This window comes from Pyxicephalus adspersus, chromosome Z, assembly GCF_032062135.1.
Source record: "Pyxicephalus adspersus chromosome Z, UCB_Pads_2.0, whole genome shotgun sequence".
NCBI lineage: Eukaryota > Metazoa > Chordata > Amphibia > Anura > Pyxicephalidae > Pyxicephalus > Pyxicephalus adspersus.
Window position 1 is genome coordinate 37,748,965 of NC_092871.1, and position 6,109 is coordinate 37,755,073.

At 41.6% G+C, this 6,109-nt stretch overlaps 1 long non-coding RNA gene across 1 annotated transcript; it reads left to right on the plus strand.

Moving 5' to 3' along the window:
• Positions 1-1,399: 1,399 nt before the first annotated feature.
• Positions 1,400-6,109, plus strand: LOC140343437 (uncharacterized). Its single transcript, XR_011923333.1, has 2 exons — positions 1,400-1,538; positions 5,748-6,109. It is a non-coding gene; the product is annotated as an uncharacterized lncRNA (long non-coding RNA).

Below are 6,109 nucleotides of genomic sequence, written 5' to 3' on the forward strand. Positions count from 1 at the left end.
CTGTGTAAAAAATGGATTAGTGATCTTGGGTTCTTTGTGTTATTTAAAATGCGTCTTTGGAGGAACCCTATAGAGGCTCCAGCTTTCTTAAGGTCTTATAAAATCATGACTTTTTTTCTTGGACTTTTAAGCCCTTTAACATTATGTGAAAATAGTGTTGGGGTAGTTCAATAGGCAAACAATAAAAAATGTATAAAAAAATATATCTATCTATATATATATATATATATATATATATAAAATCTCATATAGATAACCTTTATAAAGATAAATTTCAGATGTTACTTATTTATATTTGGCACGGCTAGACGGGTATTATATCACTGAACTAAAAATACTAAACACTATATTCAGGCTTGATAACAAAAATGTTTGGGGGCAAAAAAATATCACTTAAAAAATGCTTAGATATTCTAAACCACCAGGACAATTTACTTCTATCAAGTTCTAGATATGCATCAACGCAAAAGTTTTTATAACCGGAGTAAAGTTTTCATATGGTAAGAGGAAGATTGATATCTTATATCATCTCTCCACCAGTCCAGAACTATCTCACAAATATAGGGTGATCTCACATATTTTCTGAAGAGGACTGCGATTCAGCTCTGCGTGGTGATTGGTCATCTCCCGTCTTCCATCCAGAGCTCGGCTACATTTAGGTAGAGGGCTCCCCATAGGTGAAGGTACAGGCGCATTAGCCATAGGTTTGTCCACTTCCAGGTGAAAGTCCTGATACCATTCTGGAACTGCTACTTCTGGAATTTGAAGTTGCAAACAAAATGCATGTAAATCAGAAGGTACACGTAGGTAAGCCATCTTTCCATTCCAGTTAGCTTGGAGACAAAATTGAAACTGCCATCTGTATGATATTCCCTTCTGTTTCAAAACATATTGCAAAGGTGTCAGTGCCCTTTTATTTTCAAGGAGACATCAGCATCTTTGAAAATAAGTTGTTGATTTTGTCTTGCTGCAGCCGTTATTTCTTCTTTCAAAGACTTTAAAAACAGAAAATTACATCCCTTGGTGGTAAATGATCTGGCCCGCTTGGTCTAGGAGCTCAGTGTATGCAGGTAATCTCAATGGCAGTCTCTTTTGGCCTGTTTAATAACTCCCTAAATAAAGTACTCACCGCTGAAGTTAGTTGCTCTGGCAGTATTGATTTAGAGAGTCCCTTAAGTTGCAGATTATTCCTCCTGCTTCTGTTGTCCAACTGTCAAACTCTTCCTGTCCTCCCTACGCCCACATATCTGTTATGTTGACAAACATGTCTTGTTCTAGGAGAACCACAAGGACATCTGTTATGTCTGCTAATTGTCTGTAGTCATGTGATCATGCCTTTGAACTGTTATATAAACTATGTGCAAACAATAAAGTTTTGAGACTGATCTAACCACACATTAAAATTGCGTGTGTTACATTCTTCCAGCGCTATAAACAAAAGCTATTGGAAAAATTGGTCTGGGATCAATAGGAGATCGCCTTAACATTTTTGGCATCAGAAGTGGGATATCTACCTACCTTAAAAAGACCAGGATCGGGTAAGTAGAAATTTTCTTTTCTACCTCTGCCCTCCCCTGGGTCCCTGTAGATATCTTAGGAACCTAAGCACTGTGGCAGTGTAGACTCCCTCATGGAAGGACTGGGTCTTTTATTGAATATGTGCACACTATTGGCTTCTGTTTAATGTATAGAGTATAAGAATTTTGTTGCATGATATAGAAGTGTAAGAAATATTGTATATAAGATAAGTTTGTGTTCTAATCTGGTTGCCAGGGTGAGGTTGGGTCAATCCTTACTGCTGTGGTTGCCTCGGGCAAGCAGTAACGTGATCTAAGCTGCGTTTTGGTAAGCGTTCCTGGGAACAGGACGTCAGCGAGCACTGCAGCTACCAACTGAACTAACTGAACTAACAATAACTGTGTACAACCGTCTGATATTTATACTGTAATTTATACTATGGGGAATTCCCAAAGTAAGGGGAATTCCACAAAGGAGGAACAGCTCCCAGATCCACAAAAAAACATATAAAGAAACGCATTTAAATCAGACAGAAACAAAACCCACAGCCATGTCATCCAGTGATGAGAAAATTCCTTATAATATTCCAGGGGAAACTCCAGTTGATTTTGTAAATCGCAGAGCAGGAGACTATTACACTGACCCATTTATTTTACATTTGAAAAATGGCACTGAAAACTTGAAATGCCCTAACCCCTTCCCACTGGAAGGATCATTCTCTAAATTCCATATTAGTTGTATCTTAGGAATGTGTCTCAGTAATCGAGACGAATGGGGATATAAATAAGATCCACGGGTTCCCGAGTGGGACCGGCAATACATGAAGGCATGCGGAGAAGTCTGGTATACTTTGAAAATGTATTGGAAAGATTACAATCCCCGTAAAGAGAAAACTATTGTCCAAATTTCATCCTCTATTCCACCCCCCTATACATCCCTATATCCACAACTAACAGCAGAAACACAAAGGAGAACACAGGAGGATGAGGATTACAAGCACGATATCTGTCTAATACAGTCTGTGCAGCAACAAACCGTTACACAGGATTCCCCCTCAGCCCCTCCTCTTCTTACCAAAATAAAGACCAAGCAGTCACAGATATTGTTACCACCACCCACTAGTCCTACATCACCCAGCAGCAGTGGCTACACATCATCCACTGTTGTGTACTTAACCACAAAAACACAGACACAGACATGCCCAGCCCACAATACCCGATCCAAGGTGAACTCAGAAAATTTTAACTCTAAGGAGGAAAATAAAGGCTCGGTAACAATGCCTTTTATTACCTTGCAAGATCAAATGATTATAAAACCAATGAAGACACAAGACCTCAATGACATTATTAAAAACGCCCCAGATCCCTGTAAAACTCCTGCAGCCACTATTAATTATTTAAAAAGAATGGTACAAGGCCAGCAACTTACAGTACAAGACATTGGACTTATCATTGAAGGAGTAACAGGATACGCAAATTTAGATGACGGAGGTGTAGATTTTGGAAAAATACCAGCCCTAAAAAAAATACCATTTCCAGATAAGAACAATGTGAAGTATTATTCCCTCATTACTGAGCAACAATATCAAATTATGTGGGATCAAGTGCGTAATGAATTTGTTAGGATACATGGAGATAGAAAATCAATGGCTACAGCATTAGCAAACAGAAAGCAGGAGAAACAGTAAGTGATTATGCTCGAAGGTTCAGGAAAGTGTGGAAGGAAGAGGCAGGTCTAGGATTAGGAGGAGATTTAAATGTTGTTTTTACACAGTCACTGATTAATTGATTAATCCCTGAACATGCTAAAACTGCCAAAATGATTATTGATAACTGGAGCATATTACCCCCGCAGGATATAATGGGACAATTGTTAACTAAAGACGAGGCAGGTTGCTTTGAGCTACCTAAACTGTCAAAACCCCATGTGCAGGGACTCCATTATTCAGGGAAACCTGGAGGGTACAGAGGAAAAGGTAGAGGCAAAGGAGGTAGACAGGACAGGAATGACAATAGACGATATGGAAATGTTAGAAAGAAACAAGCATGTTTTGCCTGTGGACAGGAAGGTCATTGGGCCAGAGACTGCACTACACACCAACAGCAGTCAGTACAACAGCAACCACATAGTGCGCCAATGCAGCCCCATTCAGCTCACAATTACAACCACCCTGCCCCAAAGTACCCCATACAATGGGTAGGAAACCACATCAAGCATAGGGATGTGTCTGTAAGGGGTGACCATTCCCTTTTCCCTAGCCATTGGAGGCCTAGTCCCTTGTATTACCTTTCTGTTTCCCTCCCCTCCCTGTTATCCGTGACATTATCAACCGCCCAAACCGCTATGGATGCTATCTATGTAGCTATGGATACTATATCTGCACTGGTCGCAAAACTGCAGGGGCTGTCTTTGGAGGTAGCTGACCTCCACACCACCGTCTCACACATACAGAGACCACAGGCAGCTGGTTCTGACAGCAGGAATGAGGCTTGCTCTGAACCCAAGGTGGCGCTCCCAGACAGATTTTCCGGGAAAGCGACAATTTTATTTGGTTCAGGGAGTCGTGCAAACTATACTTTAAACTACGTCCATACTCTTCTGGGGACGAGAGTCAAAAAGTGGGTATTATCATCTCATTGCTTAAAGGCGACGCTCAGTCTTGGGCTTTTCCATTGCCGACCGGATCTCAGTCCCTCCGGTTGGTAAATTAATTTTTCAGAGCGCTAGGTCTTATCTATGTTGACCCAGATCGGGTCTCCCTGGCCGAGACCAAGTTGCGTGGCTTGCAGCAGGGAACGCGTTCTGTGGAGACCTATTGCTCTGAATTTAGGAGGTGGGCTACGGATATTGAGTGGAATGATCCTGCTCTCCGCAGTCAATTTTGTCATGCGCTATCTGAGATCCTGAAGGATACATTGGCGTTTCACGAATATCCTTGGTCATTGGAAGTGGCTATGTCCCTTGCTGTACATATGGATAGACACCTGAGGGAGAGATCTAAGGTTCCTCAATCCCAGGACGTACAATCATATAGGATGGCGGCCTCCTCTAACACATTGGGTGGAGAGACGCTTGAGTTCATGTCCAGTGACGAACCTATGCAGTTGGGGGGAGCTACCTCTGGACCTGGGAATAAGAACTTTGGAAATAAGAAGGGACTCCGTTTTTTATGTGGAAAACGGGGACATTTTGTCAACATCTGTCCTTATGTCCAGCGGACCCTCAACTTGGTTGTCTGTGTGGGGAATCAGATAATTTACTTTTGTCATTTACCGGTAGTACTCAATTTCTCCTGTCTGCTGAGGTGGCGCTAGACTCCAAAACTGTGGGAATTGAAGTGTTTATTGACAGTGGGGCAGGGGTTAACCTAATTGATGGTCAGTTCGTCTGTATGCATGGGTTAACAACTAGTGCACTAGACAAAAATATCTCTGTGTTTGCAATTGATACCGCTCCACTCTCACAGAAATGTTTGTCACAAATAGTGCAGGACATTCGTTTAAAGGTGGGTGATTTTCATCAAGAATCCATCTCGTGCTTTGTGCTGGAGGGTCTGTCTGCTCCGTTGGTACTAGGTTTACCATGGTTAAGCAAACATAATCCTATCATTGATTGGCAAGCGAGACAGATTCTTGATTGGAGTGATTTTTGCATAGACAACTGTCTTAACACATCGCTTTCTGTTGTAACCACTAAGGTTGTACCTTCGTTTTGTTTCTGAGTTTTCTGATGTATTCTCTATAAGTGGAGACCAGGAGTTACCTCTACATCAGGAGTATGATTGTCCCATCAACCTTATTCCCGGAGCTAAGCTGCCCAAGTCTCGGTTGTATAATCTTTCCAAACCGGAAAGAGCGGCCATGCGAGAATATATCACTGAGAGTTTGGTTAAAGGTCATATTAGACCATCCAAATCTCCAGTAGCCACCGGGTTTTTCTTTGTTAAGAAAAAGGATGGAACTCTGTTTGGACTTCTGTGAGCTAAACCGTATTACTATCTGTGACCCTTACCCCTTTCCTTAATCCCGGATTGGTTCAATCAGATTGTCGGCGCCAAGGTGTTCTCTAAATTGGATTTGAGAGGGGCATATAATCTGGTAAGGATCAGAGAGGGGGATAAATGGAAGATGGCCTTTAATACCCGAGGGTCATTTTGAGAATATGGTCATGCCGTTTGGGTTAACCAATGCTCCTGTGGTTTTTCAACATGCTCCTGTGCTTTTTCACAGCAGTTCCGGTGGTGCAGTTCGTGGGTTACTTAATCGCATCTTCAGGTTTTCATATGGATCCTGCAAAAGTCCGTGCGGTGATTGTTGATCGCTTCAGTAAGATGTCACACTTTATTGCATTGTCAGGGCTACCTAACGCTAAAACCCTTGCACAAGTGTTTGTCGATAACATCGTGAAGCTGTCAAAATTGGCTGTTCGCTCAAACTTAAGCGCACAGGTTATGGAAATTCACTTGCACTTACACTTGCGCAGACTGTCAAAATTGGGTGTTTTGTTTTTTTTTTTGCACTTGGACATGTCATTATCATTGATTAATATGATCCTTTAGATAGGTACACCAGTAAACAGATCTTGTAATAGT